Source organism: Periplaneta americana, chromosome 12, assembly GCF_040183065.1.
Source record: "Periplaneta americana isolate PAMFEO1 chromosome 12, P.americana_PAMFEO1_priV1, whole genome shotgun sequence".
Classification (NCBI taxonomy): Eukaryota; Metazoa; Arthropoda; class Insecta; order Blattodea; family Blattidae; genus Periplaneta; species Periplaneta americana.
In genome coordinates, this window is record NC_091128.1 from 136,622,505 (window position 1) to 136,647,236 (window position 24,732).

At 36.3% G+C, this 24,732-nt stretch overlaps 1 protein-coding gene across 1 annotated transcript in view; it reads right to left on the reverse strand.

The window, feature by feature from the left end:
• The window catches only part of Cyp4c3 (Cytochrome P450 4c3), a 348,264-nt gene that overhangs the window by 145,261 nt on the left and 178,271 nt on the right, over positions 1–24,732 (reverse strand). The window contains exon 3 of the mRNA XM_069842121.1: positions 7,304–7,453. The gene's annotated coding sequence lies outside the window, so the exon portion shown is untranslated. The remainder of the gene's footprint in view (positions 1–7,303; positions 7,454–24,732) is intronic.

Consider the following 24,732-nt stretch of genomic DNA (forward strand, 5'->3'; position numbering starts at 1 on the left):
TACAAGTGGCAGAACTCCGTTGTAGGAGGTTACTAAACCTTACCGCTGTGCTGAAGGTGGGGTCTGGAGTTTCCGTTCATTAATCTGAACCATTGTCGCTACAACTGACAAGTCAACTGACGCATCACTGCTGACAGTACGCGCTACTATTGGCTGACAATTAGGAAGAAGGAAGTGAATAGTAGGGGAGAGTTGGGTAGTATCGGACATCGGGTAATATCGGACAGTGAGTTTCTTTCATCTACCACAAGATGATAATATCTGAATGACATGGTTACGTTTCTGTGATGTCGCATACTGAAACGTAACCATGCCATTCAGGTACTACGATCTGGTGGTAGATGAAAGAAACGCACTGTCCGATATTACCCGATGTCCGATACTACCCAACTCTCCCCTATATTGTGTCACTCTTTATGATTGACGCATGCGCACACCAACGGAGTTTTGTAAGTTGTTCCCCTATAGTATTAATGTTCTCCAAGGTAGGAGCAACTGGCACTCTGAAAAGGAACAGTCTGACCTCAAAACGGCTATTTTCTTTTGGCCGATAGCTAAATTAAGAATTTATTTCCGACGTCTCTTTATATTAATTCTTTACACCAGTCACTGCTTTCGGAAATTACTTCTTTTCTGATTTAAAGTACATAATTAATCCTTCTATATCTTCATTTATTAGTCTGCTACTTCTTGTTAACTTCCAGTACTGATATTAAACATGCCATCTCCAACATTTATAATATGCTTTATTATTATTATTATTATTATTATTATCATTATTATTATTATTATCTTCATACATATCGTGAGACTCAGTCAAATGTTCAATCATTTACTTGCCGGCTTTTCACTAAAGAGTACCTCATTTCCAATTCTGCTTTAGAAGATGTGAAATTTGTGATAAATGAAAGCGGTTCTAAGGTCCGTTTTTCGTAGTGTTTCAATTTTTCCTATCAATCTGATTCCACGATTGCTCCATTCTCCTCATATTATTACGATATTGCTCTTGAATTACCTCTCTCTCTCTCTCTCTCTCTAAAAAAAAAGGATGTTAAATGTAGAATTGCCATTACTATGTACAAAAAAGATTTGAATAAATTCTCTAGTGTGTTAAGGTAGTGGTCTGTAGTAGCTAACCTTAAGACAGTGAACTGAGCTTCCGTTGAGCAGAGTGAGAATTACTGATTATTGTGGTTGGAACTTAGTGCGGTCAGTCGTCACCTGAACCCACGCCACTGGGGCGCCGCGCAGGCAGCCTAAGACGGCCAGAATGCGCTCTATGAGAGGCTTTAACGTGTAACATATAGGCTGAGTCCACAGTGCTTGTACTCAAAAGACGTTCTTACTTCAGTTGCTTTACTTAGGAAGCGGTGCACACATTGGGAGATGCAGCACAAGAAATGGCAAAATACAGAAAAAAAAAATCACTTTCAATACCATATTTACTCGCATATTAGACCCCTTTCTTCCCTTTCTTATATACGCATATGTATAAAACAGTAAGGAAATACAGTTTTTAAAATTAGGCAACAGTAGACCTTATAATCTTTTCGCTGTAAGAAATACGCTAATGTAAACAATAGCACGTGACTGAAGTGAGGCTTCATTGGCCGCTGTTTGGCGCCATAGATTCTCAGTACGTGTTCCCGCCTACTGTTGTACATTCTGTTTCATGTTAAACATTTCCCGTTACTCGTCAAGTAGATCTAACCTCACTACTATGCATTCGTTTGCTTAGGAAACATTTATTTTATAATTACTATAATTAAATTATTTTTAAGTCTTACGTCTTCACAGTTGAGGATGCAGAAGCCATACGTCAGTACCACGTGCTTACGTGAACAACTACGAGCTCAAGTGACGCCAGCTTGTTACAAGAACAGACTACCTCGGTATACTGTTGGTATTCATCCGCGTTCATAGTACATAACAAAATAACAAAAGTAGCTTTTTTCTTTTACATAGCGTCTTACATATGAGTAAAGTTAAATGTTTCATCGTATTTAACAACTAGAATTCAATGTTTTATTTTCAAATAATACAAGATTATGGTTTCCAAATACGAACTATATTTTCCTGCGTCATGTGAGTGTTTCGACTGGGAGCCAATCACGGGTATGACAGCAACGTGCTTATGTTTGCATTAGGATTTTTCTTACAGAGAAAACAGTATAGGCCTAAATATACAATAGAATTAGTTTAAAATGCCAATAGGTTACATTATCACATTCAATTTAAATGGCACAGAATAATTCGCCCACTTGTTGCTCATTTTTACATTCAAATTGATCTCTTTCTTTGGATGACTGACTTCGGAAGTACGGTGTGCGAAAACCGATACCATTAGTAAAAGAAGAAAGGGGATTTGTCAGTCTGTGCTGTGACAATGAGAGAAATAACGGGGCAGAAAGTACGATAAATAGTTTGAGGATAAACAATGAGACATCTCTCCTGTTCCTTTTTGTCAGCGCGGAGACAATTGGAGAAGTAACGGGATGAGACAGGATGGTTTCAGAAGCGGGTTTTACATTGCAATCTTTCCATGAGTTTTTTTATTGATGATGTACACTAAGTCAGCCTGCTGTGCAAAAGTCTTAAGCAGAAATTCAGAATCTACAGCCTTGTAAGTGTACATATGATTCAAAACCCTCTAAAGACCATTTTGTTCACAATTGTTTTATGCGCACATATTGCTTGCTAAGAATTAATTCGAATGATTTATATAATTTTAATTTAAAAAGTCACTAAATTTAAAGAAAGTGGTTTGTTAAAAGTCACTGCTAGGTTGAAAATTCCCTCTATTTGCCACCAGTTACTGTTAAAATTCTTCAATTTGTGAAAGTTGATATAAGGGATTTTGAATCTATAGGATTCATATCATCGTTACCTTAACTCCAAAACCTCGTAACTCGCTCGGATGTCGATTTTCACTTTTTGGGATTTTTTTTAAGTATATCCAAAGATCCATTTACTGACAAGGCAGTGAAGTTTAGTTTAGAATACTAGCACTAAAGCCCAGTTCCCACAGTGTTTGTTTCGTTGCGTGTTTCCTTGCTAGCCAGCAAGCTTGGTTCTCTGGTGGGTACGGCGATGGCTCCCGTTTTTACTACAATGCTGATTGCTGTTCACATGGAATTGGGTCTTTTCACAGTTCAAATTGGAAAATCATCTCCTGTTTCATCTGCTGCCAACACTCATGATCAAAAGAAACTAAACCGTGAATGGAAAACAACTAAAGTCCTACATTAACAATAGTAAATGTCGTAATAAGGTAATTAAACGAGAAGTGTAAAACAGCTTAAGTCCGATATTTAATTGCTGTTTCTTAGAAACTAGGGAATATGGAAAAAAACAGGTTTAGCTGAAAAAAATGAACATGGCGACATGGTTTCAGCGGTGATATTATATTATCATTTTTGGCTCCAGCCTGTAAATCAATACGGGAAATAGCAAGCAATCTAACCTCAAAATCCAGTAAGCTAGTCACCAGAGCGCGTTATTTCCAGCAAGTGAGCACGTAGGGTAGCCATCAGCGCTCCAAACTTGGAATCCATCACAGAAACAAGCACCATGGGAACCGGGCTTAATATTGGGTTATTACGATACCACTTAATTTGTATGTCTGTGAATATAGGCCTACTTTCAAAATCGCGCAAAAAAGTCAACATCGACTTTCGAACGAGTTACGAGATTTTGAATTTAAGGTAAAGGTATATCGAAAGTGTGTAATATGTGGGTATATATTTTTTTCATTTTTTTTTTCACATAAATTAGGGGGATCTTATATTCGAGGGAGTCTAATACGAGAGTAAATATGGAACTTTTGTACAGAACGACTCATAATATTTTCCATTCCTTGACATGGAAAATCTTGTAACACTTCTTTGTTCAAAATATAATTATGATCTCATTTTTAAAATATAGTGTCGTTTCAGGAGTGTGCTATCGGATGAGATTTTTATCTCAGAACGTTTCCCTTAGCACTAGTTTTCACCTGTACATTAAGCATATTTAATGAATGAATGAAATTATAGGTTTTTATCTTAGTCTTACTCACCTGAATGTGAACCTAATGATGACGAAAACGATGGTGTGCTTTAATTGATCACACACAGTTCAACTTTTCCACCATTGTTTCACAAGCACTTGCTATTTACCGCACGGACTTCAAATAAGCTATAGACCTAACCAGATGAACGAATTTTATTAGGTATGTTCATAAAACTTATCCAAAAGTAGCACATGTATTCAGCGGGGTACAAATAAAGCATTAAACACATGTTCTCCGTTCTGGTGAGAACATTTCAAGATCTCATGTCAGATAAATAAATAGACTTTCTGAATAGCCCACACTCTGTTCACTATCCACTGATATGTGGCGCTTAAAAGTTTAATTCATTCGATTCAATCTATAACGACCTTGGTTTAATGTTGTACACCGCATTACTTCTATTATGCATAAATTACATTGAAACTATGTGTACAGCAAACAATTTGTAATAGGCCCTAAACTAGAGAAATCCGTCTGAAAGACCCCTCAATAAAACTCATCGTTCCACTATCCGAAAAAAATAAGATTAGCCAGATCTCAAAGTCTAAAACAAGAAACAAAATATTTGCCTCAACGAAAGTTACATCATTTCCATTTGATAATAATATTGCAAAACATATAGATAACTTCTATCACCATAATCTCTATCTTTAGGTTATCATCATTCTTTGTTACACAATTTTGATCGCTTTTCTATTATCTTTAATCTAGCAACATTTCGAAATTGTGAACATAAATTTTGTTGTAACCATTTTTGTTTGTAAGTCATAAAATGATGTTCAAATCCAGGAATTTGGTGTATCAAATCTAGAACAAATTTATAAACAAACATTGCTGATTTACTTCCATAAAAACCACAATAAATTTAAATATGATCATCACGAATACCATACGAGACAAAATTACAGTTTCTTTCTAAATACTCCGAAATGCCACACAACTGCTGGATTAAAACACAGCAGAAGTTTTGGACCCAAAATATATAATGAATTAATTAGAGCTTACCCTGAGCTAAGTACACTTAACACACACAGATTTAAGAAACAAATCAGATTAATTATTTAATTGTTTAAGCTAATTGAGTTAAAAATTGATACTCTAATATTTATGTACTTTTGTATTTTCTATTTGTATATAGACCCTATTATTTATTACATGCTGTATTATTTGACCATTTATTAATGTTATTGTGCTCAATGAACTCTCTTAATTTTGTGATATATTTTGTATAATTGATCTGAACTGCGCCCGAGCACGAGCTTCTGCTCTTTCGGGCTGCAATGCCTAATGTAGCTCAAGTGTAAATAAGTAAGTAAGTAAGTAAGTAAGTAAATAAATAAATAAATAAATAAATAAATAAATAAATAAATAAATAAATAAATAAATAAATAAATAAATAAATAAATAAATAAATAAATAAATAAATAAATAAATAAAAGATATTCACATTTCAATTCTGCATCAGTTATAGAATTTTCATGTTTCTGCGTTAGCCTAAATGAGTCTGTGATCCCCAACTCTGAAATCACCAGAGCTTTCATACTCAAAATGTATTGTTACGGATTAGATTTAGAGACTAGAAACTATGGATACATGGCTCATGATCTATGATATACTGCAACTACGACATATAGAAAGCGAATCTTAAGTAAAGTCATTAATTTCAAGGAGTTATTCTTTGAGATAGTTCAAACAGAAAGGTTTAACGCAATTTTGTTCGTTTTTGCTTTCTTTTCGAGATAAAAATTGTTTTATGTGAAACATTTCATAGCGTTTTTGGGAAAGTAGTTACTTTAATTCCCAATATGTTCAATCAGTTTTAAGAGAACAGTGTTTTACGATAATAAATCCTTGAAAGAATTTTAGGTTTGTCCTTTAAATGTGCAGAAATTTTATCTGAATAAATGTGACTTCGTTATGCAAGAGAATTTTAAAATATTACACTAGTTCGGATCAAATTTCTGCACAAAGGTCAAAACTAAAATTCTTTCAATCATTTATTATTATAATACACTGCTCTCTTAAATTGACTGAGCATATTAGGAATTAAATTAATTGCTTTCCCAAAACACGCTATGAAATGTTTCATATAAAACAATTCTTATCTCGAAAAGAAAGTAAAAACGATCAAAATTGTATTAAACTTTTTTGTTTGAAATATCAACAAGAATAATCCCCTGAAATGGATTTGAGGGAGGTGGGATATGATGGTAGAGACTGAATTAATCTTGCTCAGGATAGGGACCAATGGCGGGCTTATGTGAGGGCGGCAATGAACCTCAGAGTTCCTTAAAAGGCAGTAAGTAAGTAAGTAAATAAGTAAGTAAGTAAGTAAGTAGGTAGGTAGGTAGGTAAGTATAATTCCCTGAAATTAATTACCTTACTTACATTTCATCCTATTTACAAGTCTTTATCATTACAGATACGATTTATTGGATTATATTACAGCAGCTGGTAGACTATTGACTATCTTCACTAAAGCACATTTTACATCTTCTGAAAATAATATTGTAGGCACAGGCTGGATTTCGTCTCGTTCGATAGAACTGAACGTAGAACATAGTCTCGTTAAATTTATGAACCATAGTTGTCTTGTACACTAAAGCTTCAGTTTTAACAATTTTGTCGCTTTTCAAGGTGATGTCTTGGATAGAGCTGCCCGATGACCTAACTTTCTTAATTATTTCGTGGGAGACAGTTCTTGCCTACAACCTACGTCACAGAGTTTTTATTCAGTTAGAATGCTATTTATGAGTCCTCTTTTCATTTAGAAAATGAGTCTGTTTCTCTAAGTTTTTTCATTAAATTTTGAATTGTAAATCAGATGGTATACTGAAAACCTGGATATTTTCTAAGAAACCTGACACGTTAATTTTTGTACGATTTCTCCGTAATACACGTACCTACCATGAATCAAGATTCGCTTTTCTGATTAATACTACAATGGCGAAATAAACTGAACAACACTGAATGGAAGTCAGCTATATACACTATTGCTCTAACATTAAGGACCCTTCAACCTATGTTATCTCTCATACTACGCAACTCAAAATCTTTCTACGCTCGATTCAGGGGAAATGTGCACACTATTTCCTCGAAAGTCACGTTCAATCAATCAGTAAAAAGACGACGGCATGTACGTGAGAGAAACCTGTCTCCTGGCGGACGTTCTGAATAAAATAAACAGCCAGAAACATATATAACGCGCGAACGCGTTCAGATATGAGATTTGAATTTCTACATAACACTTACTCTCTTTTCAATTAATTTCTTTCATCTAGTGTGATGTCCTGTTTATTTCTCTATGCAGCAGATCTGCCTGTAGGAACCATCATATGTTGTGTTTATTACTTGCTCTTGCTGTCATACTGGTTTCAACCTTTGTCAAGCGTGTTGCAATTCCTGTAAAATAGAAATGTAGTATGAATACCATAATTACAGCTGTTTATTGTTATCAAACTTGGATTGCGACCTTTGGTCCATTTCATCCTATCTCGTGGGAAGTAAACAAAAGGATAACCTTGATCATGTGGTCAGCATTACACAAGAATAACACTTAAAATATTAGAGGAAAACATAAAACAACACATATCAAAACATCTAGAAGGTAAATCATCACTTTTTGCAAAACTCAAATCCGACTGCGCAAAATTTGTAGCCAGAAATGTTGGCACAAGAATCATAGCTGTGGACTGAACTCCAAAGTCTTATGTGAACTTGACCTAAGTGTGTTATGTTTTAAGTCTCTGTCGAGCTAATACATCCTTAACATGAAAATAATAATCACCGATATCGTGGACATTCACACGTCTTTACGTGATAGTTTGGCTTGGCATTCGTAGTAATACACTACTGTAGATAAGATTAATGCACTCGTCACAATAAACAAGTTAGACTTACTGATCCAAGTTTTAATGTAATATAACTTAATCTAAATAATTCTAAATCCCTTCATGGCACAACTTCCTATTCCATCAATAACCTAATCCACATTATCCAAACCTAATTCACCCAACAGCATCTAATCTAATTCTGCTTATTAGGGGTTTATTTCAATCTATGTACATTGCACTCATCGCATTAAATAAGTTATTCACTGATCCAAAGTAATGTGAAGTGTTCTATCAAAATAAGCTCTAAATTGTACTCGTCAAAGTAAACTAATTGTAATATAACGCAGCACAACGTAATCTAACCTGACGGAACCTCACCTAATCTAACATGATCTAACCTAACCTATCCTACCCTACCCTACCCTAATCTAACTTAGCCTCCTAATCTAGCTCAGGCATGCCAAACTCAGTTGAAGGGGAAAGTATGACGTCAACCTCACTCCGAATCTTTTAGACAAGATTGACGTCCATGCATCGGTCTCAATCTCAAACTTGCTCCAGTGGGAGGTAGTACATAAGCTATGTTGTAAAAACAATCACCACTCTGAACGTAAATTAGGATAAGATTGATAAGTTCACACACAAACTATTGAACATGCATATATTTAATAAAATTAACTGATCGCAGACACTTCTTCTTTTGCACTAATGTGTCAATATTCGGCTGGATTGTGTTAGTACATAGACGCAGAGCAAAGGGAAAATGACAATCAATTAACATCGAGCGTGCAGTTGATTTACACTGATTCATTAAAAAAACTGTTCGCAACAATATGTCGATCCATACATTGCAATTATACGACCTGCAACATTTTTCATATTTGAAATACATTTCCATTGCCAATAACTAGTAGACCTATTAGGCCTAAATTTCGAGCACTTTACCCTAATGTTTTTATGAAACCGTTGAAAATAAATCGTTTAACCATTCTGTCATTTATGAAATTAAAAAATTCCAAATAAAAACAAAATTCCATAAAATAAGAAATAAAACAACAATTTTACATTACTACGTATAACCTTATTTTATTTCATGGAGTGCAGTTTCATAGAAAAGAATTTGCCGACAGACCTTCTACTGCCCACTACTAATTGCCTGTCATAAATAAATGTCTCCCTTACTGTGACGGAAATCTTGTCTTCTCCTGTTAGTAACCAATCTCAACCTTCGTTCAGAAGAATTGACAGCTCCCGTCAAATCCACGTAGAGGCAGAGTTGTCGCATCTTTTCCTAATTCCAAGAATCTCGTCGGTTTCACTGCATAATTTCGAGGGTCACCAGGAATGTGGCAACTGTGCTATGTTGGGACGAGAGGACAGGATGGAATTGTCAGAGTTGTTTGTGTAGGAAGTCATAAATCTGTAAGTGGATGTTCAAAGGAGCCACCGAACTGCACTCCTTGAAATAAAATAAGGTATAACTGTAAATCTTCACCATGGGCAGCATTGAAATACTGTCTTATATGAGGCGTGTCGTTGCAAAATCAGATACATCACTTTTTTTTTTTTTTTTTTGAAAATGAGTTAATGTTATATTTCATATCTTCATATAATTCTACAACTGCTATAGCACTATTATGCTTAAAAGTCAGATACATCACATGGATTTGTATGATGAAAGAATAGCATTGGTTGCAAATCCAGATGAGTCATGTGAGTTTGTTTCCAAAACCAGATACATCAAGGATTTGCTCATACGTTCATTGCGCATGAGTAGATTTCCCGCGCAGAAACAGCTGAAAGAAAAGCGGCAAGATGTCATCATTAGCCCTAACGAGTAAACAGATATTTTCTCTTATTTTGGAACAGTCGTAACTTTGTCAGATAAAACATACAGTATGTCTGGAAAAAACTGTTTCCAATATAGTGCGGCCACCAGATCAGTGGAACTTTCCACGTAAAAGGTTTTTCTTTCAGTCGAACAAGAATAAGGATGACGTCCTAGTGAAGGATGAAGTTCACTACAGAAGTGAGTCTGGTCAATACGAGAGCATATGTTACAAGAACAAAAAATTAATAAATATTGCGTCACCAAGCATAATGCTGCTAGGAGTACAAGTGTTACAATTAAATATAAATGATGCAACTCTTTGCTGACAAAACATTTGGCAATGACTGGAAATCACTTCAAACATTATCCTACTATGCACGTATTGTTAACAGCCTGGAAAGCTTGGATGAAAATCAAATTTGTTCTATGAATGAAGAAGAAAATATGTATGACCATGAGTGCGAAATAGGTGATCTGGCTGTTAATAATTCAGTTTCTTTTGCATATGTATGTATATATGCATGTATGTATGTATGTATGTATGTATGTATGTATGTATGTATGTATGTATGTATGTATGTATGTATGTATTTATTCACACTGCAAATGGGTATATACGCGGTGGCAGTGGTAACTAATTACACTCAATAATGACAATTAATAATAAACACGACTAATAAAAACAATAATTAATAATAATAATAATAATAATAATAATAATAATAATAATAATAATAAAATAATAATAATAACAAGGAGCATCCTAAATTGAAAGAAGTATGGTCATTTAAAATAACATTTAAAGTAAATCTAATTTGTATCTTAACCCTAAGTTCGAACTAAGACCCACGAGTGTGACAGGTTCATACCTACACAAGTACCTTTCGGCACTACACTTCTTTCGCTGTCAACTCACTCACTGCACTGATTCTACCTGATTTCACTAACACTTCTAACCATTTCACTGTTCAAATACTTTGCACAGCCACTTCACTGACACCAACACACTTCACTTACACAATAGACTTCACTGACACAACACACTTCCTCACTGATAGAACACTTCAAATAACAAGATATCAATAATTACACCCTTTAAATAGTTACTACCGTCTATTAGTAAAGTCCTTAAGCCTATTTTTAAATACATTTTTCGTTATTGGTAAAGCCTTTAGTAAGTCTGCAGGTAAAGCATTCCAGTCCCTGATAGTACGATTGAGAAAAGAAAGCTTTCCAGTGTCCGTCCTGTCTTCTTTTCCTCAATTTATATGAGTGGTCGTTCCTTGAAGAGTATTTTGACGGCTGTAATCTATTTTTTATTTCTCTCCAGGCGATGATAAAAATGTAACAATTACGACAAATTAATTGTAATAATGTAACAGTAAAAGTAAAAGTAAAGGTATCCCCGTAACATGCCATGAAGGCACTTGGGAGGCATGGAGGAAGAGCCCCATGCTTTCCATGACCTCGGCACTAGAATGAGGTGGTGTGGTCGGCACCACGCTCTGACCGCCTTTTACCCCCGGGAAAAACCCGGTACTCAATTTTATAGAAGGCTGAGTGAACCTTGGGGCCGTTCTGAAAGTTTGGCAACGAGAAAAAATCCTGTCACCACCTGGGATCGAACCCCGGACCTTCCAGTCCGTAGCCAGCTGCTCTACCAACTGAGCTACCCGGCCGCCCAATAATGTAACAGTGGTTTAAAATAATACATTGTATATAATAGAATGGTTTTTTGCTTTCAAACCACGATAAGTCCTTTTATTCATTTGCAAACCCAGATAGATCACAGAACAATTATCAAAACCAGATACATAAAATATATTTTCCCTATTATCTACCGATTATGCAATAATGTCACTGCCATACGTCATGGAACATTACAATATTCCATAACAAACGTATCCTCCAAGTATTAACATTTTATCTCTTGGTGTATAGGAGATATAAGTTTTTCTTTCATGCTGAAAAATTATGTATGTATGTATTTATTCACACTGCAATGGGTATATACCCGGTGGCAGTGGTAACTAATTACACTCAATAATGACAATAATAAACTTATTAATTAAAAATACAATTAATGATAATACTAATAATTAATAATAATAATAATAATAATAATAATAATAATAATAATAATAATAATAACAACAACAGGGAATATACTAAATTAAATGAAACGATCACTTAAAATAACATTTGATATATTCTAGTTTGTATCTTAAAACTAAGATCGAACTAAAACCCACGAGTATATGTTCATATCTGCACAAGTACCTTTCAACATTACACTCATTTCGCTGTCAACTCACTCACTGCACTGGAACTACGACACATTTCACTGATTCTATCCTGATTTCACTAACACTTCAAAAACATTTCACTGTTCAAATACTTTGCACTGCCACTATAACCTATACAGCCTCACTGACAGGAACACGTTTCACTTACACAGCACGCTTCACTGACACGACATACTTCTTCACTGATACAACACACTTCACTGACACAACATAATTCTTCACTGATACAACACTTCAATAACAACATATCATTTACACCCTTTAAGTACTGTGTATAATTACCGTCTATTAGTAAGGTCCTTAAGCCTATTTTTAAATACATTTTTGGTTGTTGGTAAAGCCTTTAGTAAGTCTGCAGGTAAAGCATTCCAGTCCCTGATAGTACGATTGAGAAAAGAAAACTTTCCAGTGTCCGTCCTCTGCCTTCTTTCCCTCAATTTATATGAGTGGTCGTTCCTTGAAGAGTAATTTGGCGGCTGCAACCTATTTTTTATTTCTTTCCAGGCAGGCTCACAGTGATACAGTGATGTATCTGATTTTACAACTAAACGCCTCATATAGGCCTATTGAACGGAACATAACAGGTAATTAGCTTTATTATTTTCAACAACAAAATCATCATATTCCTAGTCCTTACTGAAGCTGTATCTTGGTACTTCAGACAGTGCTATTTTCAAATATTCTGTAAACTGCTCGCCACTGAATGTTTACAGTACGTTCTGCAGGTAACGACTGACTAAGCAGAATGAAAACAGATTCGCGGACAGGAGGTGGAGGAAATAAAGATGATAATGTTTGTGCTCTAGGGAGCGCATGTTTGGCATCCCTGACCTAGCCTAACCTAACCTAGTCAATTCCTTCCAGTTTCACTTCACATGCTGCAAAATGTATCCACCATAGTAAATACGCGAACCAATGATTCAAATTGTACACAAACCTAGCCTATCCTCAATAGAATATTACTCAATACGTTGTAAAATACAGGGTGTTTAAAAAATACGGGGCATAATTTCAGGTATGTATTTCCCACATGTAGACAATCAAAATAGTTCATTACAACATGTGTCCGGAAATGCTTTATTTCCGAGTTATGGCCTTCACAACATTGAAATTCACCGGAACGTTTTTCTTTCCGCAGGTCATTGTCGTCAAAGGAGACATTAAGAGGGCACTCTGACAGTTCATTCCGAGGCGAAGGTTACATTCAATGTTGTGTAGGTGTTAGACTGTGCGACATGTATTCAAATCAAGAGCTGGAGAGATACACTTCATGTACGGTAAGGCGGGCGGCAATGCTGCGCTGGCTCGTCGTTTGTACCAGGAGAGGTACCCAAAGCGACAATGTCCAGATCGGAAGACATTTGTACGTCTCCATTACCGTCTGTGCGAGTATGGAAAATGTAGCTCTCCTGGTTTTGGAAGGGGACGACCAAGATCTACATCTCCAGAAGTACAGGAGGAGATTCTGGAGGCTGTGAACATGACTCCTTCTATCAGCAGGTCAATGAGACATCGATGTGAGGTCTGTATTCAAGCAGGAGGTGGACATTTTGAACATCTTCTGTAATGACAACGACCTGCGGAAAGAAAAACGTTCCGGTGAATTTCAATGTTGTGAAGGCCATAACTCGGAAATGAAGCATTTCCGGACACATATTGTAATGAACTACTTTGATTGTCTACATGTGGGAAATACATACCTGAAATTATGCCCCGTATTTTTGAAACACCCTGTATAGTCATCACAAGAATCAAGCTATTATGTTTATTTAGCTTCTAATATAATGTAACATAATTTAATATTAATATGGCCTAAAGTACTCAGTGATGAAATGTCACTTCAAACACTTGCAATTTATTCTTTCGCTAAAATAAAATACAGTATAAGCTAAGCGCCTGTCAAAGCTAAAACATTACCCAGCATTTGAACACTACTTTATATGTTGGCGTCATCATGAAGCCCAAACAAATGAAAGATATGTACCTAATGCGCATTTCAATGGTCGAGACATGTACAATTGTACAGTAGGCTATAACCGGATGTGGATAATGATGTGATGACTAGAGCTTGGGCAAATATCCGTTGCTTGTAATGTGTTTGCGAATAATTTATATGTACACTATTCTGAATCACTACCATAAATATCAAGCTAAATTCATATCATCCGATCATGGCCACAACACAAGAAGATACAAAATTTCTCTCCCCTCATTGAACCAAAATGTAAGACTGAAGCAGGTGTAAGGCACAGTTCTAATCACGGTCCAAGATTATATAATGATTTTATAAAGAGGAATCCTAAATTAAAATTATTAAACAATACATTATTCAAAAAACAAGTGCTTGAGCTGTTTTTAAAATTATAATCATGTAAATTCTTATTCTTTATTTATTTTTTTCTGCCACTTTAACAATATTGTATTCTTAAGTTAGTATGTTTATGTACAGGCTATGGTACCGTTTTATTTGTTTGTTTTTGTTTTTTTCCTTCTTCTTTTTAAACTTTATATGTAATTACATTTAACAGTTTTAATCAGATTATTATTATCATTATTATTATTGTTTTTTATTATTATTTTATTTATTATTATTATTTTTTCTTCTATCCAGCTTTCATTCTTGGTCACACCCGACCTCAAGCATCTTGCTTTTTCGGGTGACCCAATTACCTTGTATTTATACAATAATTTGTAATATGTAGACTATTTGACTATGAGATTTGTAATCAATTTCGAATTTTGAAAAATATTCATATACGGGTATTACAGTAGTATTGTAAAATCTTTGTTATTGTATGTAATTTCTACTTGCAATCAAAATCTTATAATTTTGTAAAAGAATAATAATAATAATAATAATAATAATAATAATCCGTGGCACTACAGCCCCTTTTTTAAGAGCCGAGACCGACCAGCCAATTGCTGGCCTCATCCACATGCCGAAGCAGAGGTGGACGATCATCCAACCAGAATATAGGTATTGTGTGGTTAGCACGATGATCTCCTCAGTCAGTATAGGTCGGTTTTGTAACCGGATTTCGCCCCTATCGTAGCTCCCCAAGTGCATCACGATCCTGGGTGGGCACCGGTCCATACATTGGCCGAAATTTCATGATAAAATTTATTCCCCCGCGAGGAGTCGAACCAGCGCTCATCCCGTAACGCGAGTCCTAAGCAGGATACCTTAGCCTTAGACTACGACGCCACGGCGCGGGGCACATCCACCTTGCTTTTGCAAAATTTGAACTTATGTTCGTAGCTTATACAGGGACATCATTTTATTTTTACTTCAGTTTTTATTGTACCTGAGTTTTTAACACACTTCCCTCCCACACCCTCTACTAGTAAACTTCCAATCGTTCTTCACACAGAACCAAGCGTACTGTATACAGTCAAAGTCGCCTTGCGGTCATAGTAAACACAAACAGTACTGAGTTAGTGAGTATAGTACGTTCCAGAAATTTCTTCGCTTTCAATATTGAATCATATTCTCGCACAGGCTACTGTCGTCCGTTTGCCTATGTCGCATTCCGGTTTCCTCCAACCGCTTCTGCCCGTCCCACTGTAAAGGCTAGTGGCTGGGCTGTCTTAGCTCTTTTCTGAAAACATTGATTTCTGTTAGGAATTGGACGTCTACATAATATTATACAGCTGCTTGAAATAACTTAAATAAAAGGGCCTTGTTAATTAATTGTCACATGATTTCTCTCCTTTCTACTACCCTGCGACAAAACCACTTGGACGGACAGTAGATAGCAAGTCTGAATAATTTTATCTTTTCGGATCGGGCAGAAGTGAAGATTGAATTTACAGTACGTAAGGTACTCTTTTATAGAGTAGGTAGAGAATTATTTCAACATGAGTTAGGCCTATTAGTACGAAGGATGAAACTGGTAATTGGAATTAGGTACAATAGTCTATAGTGCGATAATATGCAAAAAAAGAACTGAAGCCTGTATAGAAATGAACGGCCACCATTTTCAAATATATGTTTAAATATCCATATTATGATTATTTTTCAATTTAACTTCATTCTCTATATTGTACGCTAATGTGCTGCAGACAGTATAATATACACTGCATAATGAATACGTTCGAATGGATAGTTCAGTTCGCGAGTAAAAACACTTATTGTTAATACTGTACTGTATTTTGATTAAACAAAAAGCTAATCAAAATTATCAAACTCAAAATCGCGATATTTCCTACTTTACGTAAATGGATGAACTACTTTTCTTCCCACCTATACCTAGTAAAGTGATTTGTTTGTATTTTACGCCAGTATCATCGAACTCCAATCGTGGAAGGAGGTAGCAGACGGTGTTTCTGGTTCTCAACCATTAATCCAAAAGTATAGCCAGGTTAATATTAGAAATGTTATAGTCCCGTCGCTCTAATTTCCGGCAGCCAATCGCGTTGCAGGTCGGCTACATTTAAACGTGTGCGCCTTATGATTCGCTGGTGAAGACGTTATTCATTTCTTAAGGCTCGATAAATACTTAATATAATCGCCCGCCATTTTGGCTCTTTCGTTGGCGTTCGCAGAAAGCACACGAAGACGTTATTTTCTGAATTACAGTGCGTTTGATTTATTATCACATGAGCTACGACATTATAATATTTAACGGTGTGGCAAATAGATTCCTCGTATGGTAGCTCGGCAACGAAAGAACAAAAATGGCGAACGATACTACCTACCTAGACTTTATAGAGCCTTCACTTCCTAAGACGTAAGCAAAGAGGAGGAGTCACGCCGGGAATAACAGCGTCGCGACTATAGTAAAAATAAAATTATGTCCCTGTACGAAGCGGTAAAGCTATGCTTTAGGTGTTGCGTGTATTACGAGAAGTCTGATTATGATCACACTCCTAGAAATCTGGAACCCAGCCGTGGTCTCTTCGGAATAGGTTTCCACGCACTGTAGTCAACGCTGGTGTTACATATAGGTGTCTGTACGCCCGCTTCCAGTAAACTACTATACTGCTGCTGCTACTGGGTGATGATTAATTAGAGTTTGATGAATATTTATGAGAAAGAGGGGGGATGCTTGCCAAGCAGTGTACAACAATGGGCAGTGTATGTAGGGAGGAGACAGGGTTAAAACGATGATTGGAATTACAATGGTTTGTTTGCTAGAGAGGGGGGAGTAGGGGAGTCGGTATTGGCTCTACAATGGGATGTGTTGGTAGTGAGAGACAGTCGTGAAATAATACGAAGGAAGTTGTGTGCGAAGAGAGAAATGCTGTGTTATGTTATGTGTAGAATGTATAAAACACAATTACTGAATTGCTGCCTTACACAAATAGAACGAAGCAGCTGGAGATGTGGACTAATGTTTTTGGATCTCTCTACTCACAACCAACGTATCAGTTACATTTCATGTATCACTTCTAATTCTTGTACTATGAAGGAACAAGCGAAAGTTATACGTTTAGTTTCTAATAACTCCGAGCACGATATTTGTAAAATATTTTGTAATGTCATTCTGTGATATTTCAGTAATATTAACCATAATTCATATCTAGCTGGTGATTATTTGTAAAAAAAAAAATGAGCAGAATATTCTATTATCCATGTGCTAAAAAGGATAAATGTTCATCTTCCCTCTTGCTTAAAAAAGTCCCTTGTGCAGACGCTTGTATTTCCCTATTTTGACTATGTTGACATTTTACTCACTGACCTTTCCAGCGACAACAAAGCGAAACTTCAACGTGCTCATAATTTGTGTGTACATTCTGTAAGCAATGTTCGTAAATATGATGATATTACTCCATCCCTGGAAAAGGTTGGCTTAAATTAGATAAGAAAAGAAATTTACATTCACTTCTCCTTCTCTTCGAAATCTTGAACTCTTCTATTCCTTCGTACCTGTCGTCTCGCTTCACTTACCTTTCTTCCCACCACAATCTGAACACACGCTCTCGCCATGAAACAATACTAACAATACCATCCCATCGCACCTCCTCATACTCATCCTCTTTCACAATAGCCCTGCCAAGACTCGGGAATTTGTTACCCGCTAGCATCAGGGACTGTCGAAATAAAACTCAATTCAAACACAAACTTACTAGGCACTTGGCCAGTAATTGAGACTCGTTCAGACATGGTTTCTTGTAAATAGTTCTCTTAATGTATATCACAAAATATTTCAATATCCGGTAATTTCATCACTATAGAATTTTATTATTCTAGGTTTAATTTGTAATTCAGTAAATGCAAAAATATTCTTTGTTTTTAACTTCTATGATAAAATGTCTAGCTTTCATTAATCAGGTAATCTTGTCGTACTTTAATTTTTATTGTAATTGTAATTGTAAATTTAATATTGATTGTAATTTTATTCTTCATATTATAGTTGTAATCCCCTAGTAGAGGGGCAGAGAAGGCCTGACGGCCTTATCTCTACCAGATTAAATAAATAAATACTAAATACTAATACTAAATAAATTCTAAATCTCTGAGTTTCCGAGAGATCCTGTTCATTATTCAGAAATATTATTTTATTAATATACTATTAACGAAAGACAAATTAAGGTAGGGCTACACCATTTCGTAGCACGTTTGAAATTACTTTGATAACATGGAAAATGGTTTTCAAGGCGATTTACGATCTTTGGTTTATCTACTATCATATAACCGAGAACATGTACCTACAGGTATTTGATCTTATGTTTAAATATATTTTCGATTTGTTGCAACAATTAAACAGATTGTAAAGGGCACATTAATAATCTTAATTAAGTAATCTATAAGCCATCCAATTCAGCATTCTTTCAAAACTCAGTGGTAAAATTTATATATGGCTATCACAAATCTTGTGGTAAATACTGTGAAAAGTCTCACTGCATGTTTTACCATAATTTTTGTATGTGATCATAACCTACTGCCCTTAATTTTACCTAGCGAATACTAAACCTACATGCCCTATTACAGCGTTTCTCAAACTATGATCCGCGGACTACCTGTGGTCCTTGAGGTCTGCCCTTGTGGTCCTTCAAAAAAGGCAGAAGAAAAAATAAAATTCAAACGAATTGCGTATCGCTCTATAGCTTAAAATCTCAGAGTTTGGAAATGACACATGTCAATCGTCTTCCAGTTTTTTCTCCCAGTACTGATATTTTATAAAATTTATTACCCTATCAGTCTACTGACTTCCCAATCTACTCTCAACAACAAAAGAAGGGCTTTAAAGCACTATGAACGTGGCGTTTCCCTGCACATCTGGCGCCGCGCCTGTAATCCAGCCAGGGACCACCCGAATTCATAACAGAGGACCGAACCTTTTCATGTATTTATGACTTTCTTAATAGTTTTGCCGACACCCAGTCAGCACATTGAAATGGTCACGTACTGTACGTCGTACAACATTAATACAACTCTGAGGTCACAATTTTAAACTATTTTTAATCAAATATGACGAATTTTCATGGGTTCATGATCACTTTCATTGCGATATTGAAACTAACAAACTTTCATTGAGTGAAAGAAAATAGTTAATTGAACTCTCGAATGAGACAGAAATTAATATGAAATTCCAAGCGGAAGATATGCTTAATTTCTGGACCTCATCACAAGTGAAAAGAGAATATAGTGAACTGTACAATGGTTCTTTGGAGATTATAATTCAGTTTGCTTCTACGTATCTGTGTGAGAAAGGGTTTTCATCACTAACTCTAATAAAAACAAAGTAAGCTACCGAAATCGTCTGGATCTATGTGACGATCTCCGACTTAAGCTTGCCAGCATACGTCCAAATATAGAACAACTGTGCAAGAATCGGCATGCTCATCCATATCATTAAGTGTAACAACGTTTATTTTTTATTTAATAAGTTAAAATGATATCCAAGCTCTAATAACCTTGAATTATTAAAGAAACAAAAATGAATTTTCTTCAATTAACATTACCTTAATTAGTTAATACTTACTTACTTACTGGCTTTTAAGGAACTCGGAGGTTCATTGCCGCCCTCACATAAGCCCGCCATTGGTCCCTATCCTGAGCAAGATTAATCCAGTCTCTATCATCATATCCCACCTCCCTCAGACCCATTTTAATATTATCTTCCCACCTAAGTCTCGGCCTCCCCAAAGGTCTTTTTCCCTCCGGCCTCCCAACTAACATTCTATATGCATTTCTGGATTCGCCCATACGTGCTACATGTCCTGCCCACCTCAAACGTCTGGATTTTATGTTCCTAATTATGTCAGGTGAAGAATACAATGCGTTCAGCTCTCCGTTGTGTAACTTTCTCCATTCTCCTGTAACTTCATCCCTCTTAGCCCCAAATATTTTCCTAAGAACCTTATTCTCAAACACCCTTAATCTCTGTTCCTCTCTCAAAGTGAGAGTCCAAGTTTCACAACCATACAGAACAACCGGTAATATAACTGTTTTATAAATTCTAACTTTCAGATTTTTTGACAGAAGACTAGATGACAAAAGCTCCTCAACCGAATAATAACAGGCATTTTCCATATTTATTCTGCGTTTAATTTCCTCCCGAGTGTCATTTATGTTTGTTACTGTTGCTCCAAGATATTTGAATTTTTCCGCCTCTTCGAAAGATACTGTAAATCTCCAATTTTTATATTTCCATTTCGTACAATATTCTGGTCACGAGACATAATCATATACTTAGTCTTTTCGGGATTTACTTAATACTAATATAACATTAATTTAATTGATTTTAATTAATTAATTCTATTTTAAAATATAAGTAGACTATACTAGTATTAAAATATGCTACAAAAATGATAAATTTTTCTCTCGAAGGGAACAAGAGAAAGGTGGTCCGCGGAACTGTTCTGACTTAAAAAAGTGGCCCCCCTCAGTCGGTATTGCACCAGTAGGCCTCTTCGCGATGGTATATGAAAGTAGGGCTATTTAGTGACTTGCTAGCATAAGCGAGACATTTCATTCAGTGCCCAATTGTAAATTATCAACCACGCTACCAGTTAATTGCGAAACAAACTCTATTGAATTGAAACGGCGATCTATAACTCCTGAGTTTATAAAAGGCTCCTTGTACGTCTCAGACAAAGGAGAGACTCGGCTGTGTAAATCTGTTGCTGGGAGCGTGCTAGGCACGTGACTCACGCGTGCTCGGTGCACAAGCCCACGGTCACTCCCCGTAGTAATACCAACTTGTATAATTCGGGTTTACTTTGCCGGCACAATGCAGGCAGTTACCACAAAGCAATCGAGATTTCCATGCGAATAGGATGAGGTGTCGCGGGGAATGCATTGTGGGCAAGTATTTCTTGTTCTGACCACATGCCCGTTTAAATACAAACACACACGGGCCGAAAGATCTCCTCCAGCGAGCCTGTCGGCGAGGGTCTGTGGATGACTTATGGCGTGAAACTGTCGATTTTTGTGACTGTCATTCTAATTACCAGACATTAAAATTCTTAGTGCGCACTCCGAACCGTGTAAGTAGTGCCTAGAGCCAGGGTTCAAAAACTGACGAAGTTTAAGATGAAATTTAAGATTACGGAAACCAATATTGGATTTACTGTACTGTTCTCCAAACAGGAGGTCAACCGTGAAAGGAATGTGCTTACTATTGCGTCATCTATTGGAAGTAGATAGATAATATTACCGTTATAACGTCAGTTTAAAAACCATGCGCTCTCCTGCATATGTTATTTCCTGTATGGAGAGATTAAAAAATCAGGAGATTAACAGTGATCTAATTTTGTAACTAGGGTAGTATCAATATGTGTGTATCAACGTTATTGTTTGTGCTGTGAGAGCTAGCCAATACAGATACGAGTAGGCCTACCCACGTGTGTGACCTTATGACATCTTATGGCATAAACATTATTGGATTTACTGTACTGTTCTCCAACCAGGAGATCAACCGTGAAAGTAATGTGCTTACTATTGCGTCATCTATTGGAACGAAGTAGATATATAATATTACCGTTATAACGTCAGTTTAAAAACCATGCGCTCTCCTGCATATGTTATTTCCTGTATGGAGAGATTAAAAGATCAGGAGATTAACAGTGATCTAATTTTGTAACTAGGGTAGTATTAATATGTGTGTATCAATGTTATTGTTTGTGCTGTGAGAGCTAGCCAATACAGATACGAGTACCCACGTGTGTGACCTTATGACATCTTATGACATAAACATTCTTGGATTTACTGTACTGTTCTCCAGCCAGGAGATCAACCGTGAAAGGAAAGTGCTTATTATTGCGTCATCTATTGGAACGAAGTAGATAGATAATATTACCGTTATAACGCCAGTTTAAAAACCATGCGCTCTCCTTCATGTGTTATTTCCTGTATGGAGAGATTAAAAGACCAGGAGATTAACAATGATCTAATTTTGTAACTAGAGTAGTATCAATATGTGTGTATCAATGTTATTGTTTGTGCTGTGAGAGCTAGCCAATAGAGATACGAGTACCCACGTGTGTGACCTTATGACATCTTATGACATAAACATTCATTCACACCATTACCCGCTTCGTCTCATTCCCCAAAGACTTTCTCGTGGTTGGAGTACAGTAACTTAGCTATAATAAATGGTAAAATTAACTAGAGAGGGTCGTACTGAAAGTCATAAGCAACACATTACTACAATGCAACAAAAACGATTATATGATCATAATCTACAGACTTTACACTATGTATTGACATATTGTGACGTCATTAACTTCTATCATGTGACCACAGGCAATATTTGCAAAATGGTCGACAACGATGGTTCGTTTCGACAGCGTGCTGTCATTAAATTTCTTGTTAAAGAAGGAAACTCTGCTGCTGAAATTCACCTCAGACTTCAGCGTCCATATGGAGATGTGTGCATGGACGTCAGCATGTAACATTTCTAAGACGAGATGACGAGCGTCCAAGATGAGCCTCGTAGCGGTCGCCCTCGAACTGCTTCCACGGAACGTAACAAGGAAAGAGTTGATGAGTTCTGGGATGCATTTTGATTGAATTTATTGAACCTGGACAGACCATAAATGCTGTCCGCTATATTCAGACAGTTTTGAAGCTCCGTCGTGCATTGAGCGAGAAGCGTCCTGGAAAGAAGATCATCCTGCAACACGATAACGTGGCCTCACATTGATCGTGTCACCGTAGAGAAAATCAGAACATTTGGTGGGAAACTCTTCCGCAACCTCCCTACAGTCTCGACTTGGCACCCTCCGACTACCATCTTTTCGGTTCTGTAAAGAGGCAACTGCGAGGCCAACGCTACGAGACGCTGAAGGACATCCGGAAAGCAGTGCGTCAGTGTCTTCGGGAAGATGAAACGGACTTCTACAGCAAGGGAATTTTCAAACTTACATAGCGGTGGGAAAAATGTGTGCAAAGAAATGGAGACTGTGTTGAAAAGTGACAGAAAAGTTTGTAGATTAAGATGATGTACTGTACCTGGTTTGTCTAAAAAATAAAAATTAAGATTTATTACAATGGGTTTCTCATGACTTTCAGTATGAACCTCGTACATTCGAATTTCAATAGAAGGGAAATCAAAATTCTTTTCATCATAAACAAAATGATCATAACTATCACCGTCATCTAATCTTCATCACCACCACTACCAACACCACAACCTCTATCATCACTATCATCTTCACCAATTTTATCATCATTAACGTCGAAACATACTGGTTCGTTCTGACTTAAAAAATATTGACGGTCAGTCCATTGTTTCCTCGCTCGTAACATAATTTTATTCGTCCTATCGGTCTGTAATATCTAGTATTTGACATATGAGTCTCTGACATTTGCAACACATTTACTTACTTACAAGTGGCTTTTAAGGAACCCACAGGTTCATTGCCGCCCTCACACAAGCCCGCCATCGGTCCCTATCCTGTGCAAGATTAATCCAGTCTCTATCATCATATCCCACCTCCCTCAAATCCATTTTAATATTATCCTCCCATCTATGCCTCGGCCTTCCCAAAGGTCTTTTTCTCTCCGGTCTCCCAACTAACACTCTATATGCATTTCTACACAATAACCAATGCCTCGAACAAGTACAAAATTTCAATTATCTAGGTTGTGAAATATCTTATCAAAATGAAAAAGATGTGAACAAGAAAATTACCAAATTTACACAAATTCTAGGAATAATAAACAATACATTAAAAGCTAAATTAGTACAAAAATCTACAAGCATAAAAATATATAATACACTAGCATTCCCTCCCTTTTATAAGGAAGCGAGATTTGGACATTAAAGAAAAAGGACATGAAACAGGTCTACAGAGGCATAATTCATGAAGGATGATGATGATGATGATGATGATTCAATCTGACAGGATTAAGGTCATAACACCTTCCCTTCCATCCTATCAGATAGAATATTTCTTTTCCGCAGTGTTCTGCCCAAGAGCAGGTCTTTCACTGCAAACCCAGCTTTATCCAGTCTTTCCTATTTTCTTCTTTCCTCTTAGTCTCCACACATGGTCCATGTATGTTAATGTCTGGTATCTTCTTCTGCCCCGAACTCTTCTTCCGTTCACCATTTCTGCCAGTGTATTCTTCAGTAGGCAGTTTCTTCACAGCCAGTGACCCAACCAACTTAGTTTTCTCTTCCTGATTAGTTTCAGCATTATTCTTTCTTCATCCACTCTTTCCAACACAGCTTCGTTCGTTATTCTGTTCACCATATCACCACCGTTAGACGAAAGTTACTGAATAGTAAGAAAAGGAGATTGAGCTTACTCCATCTT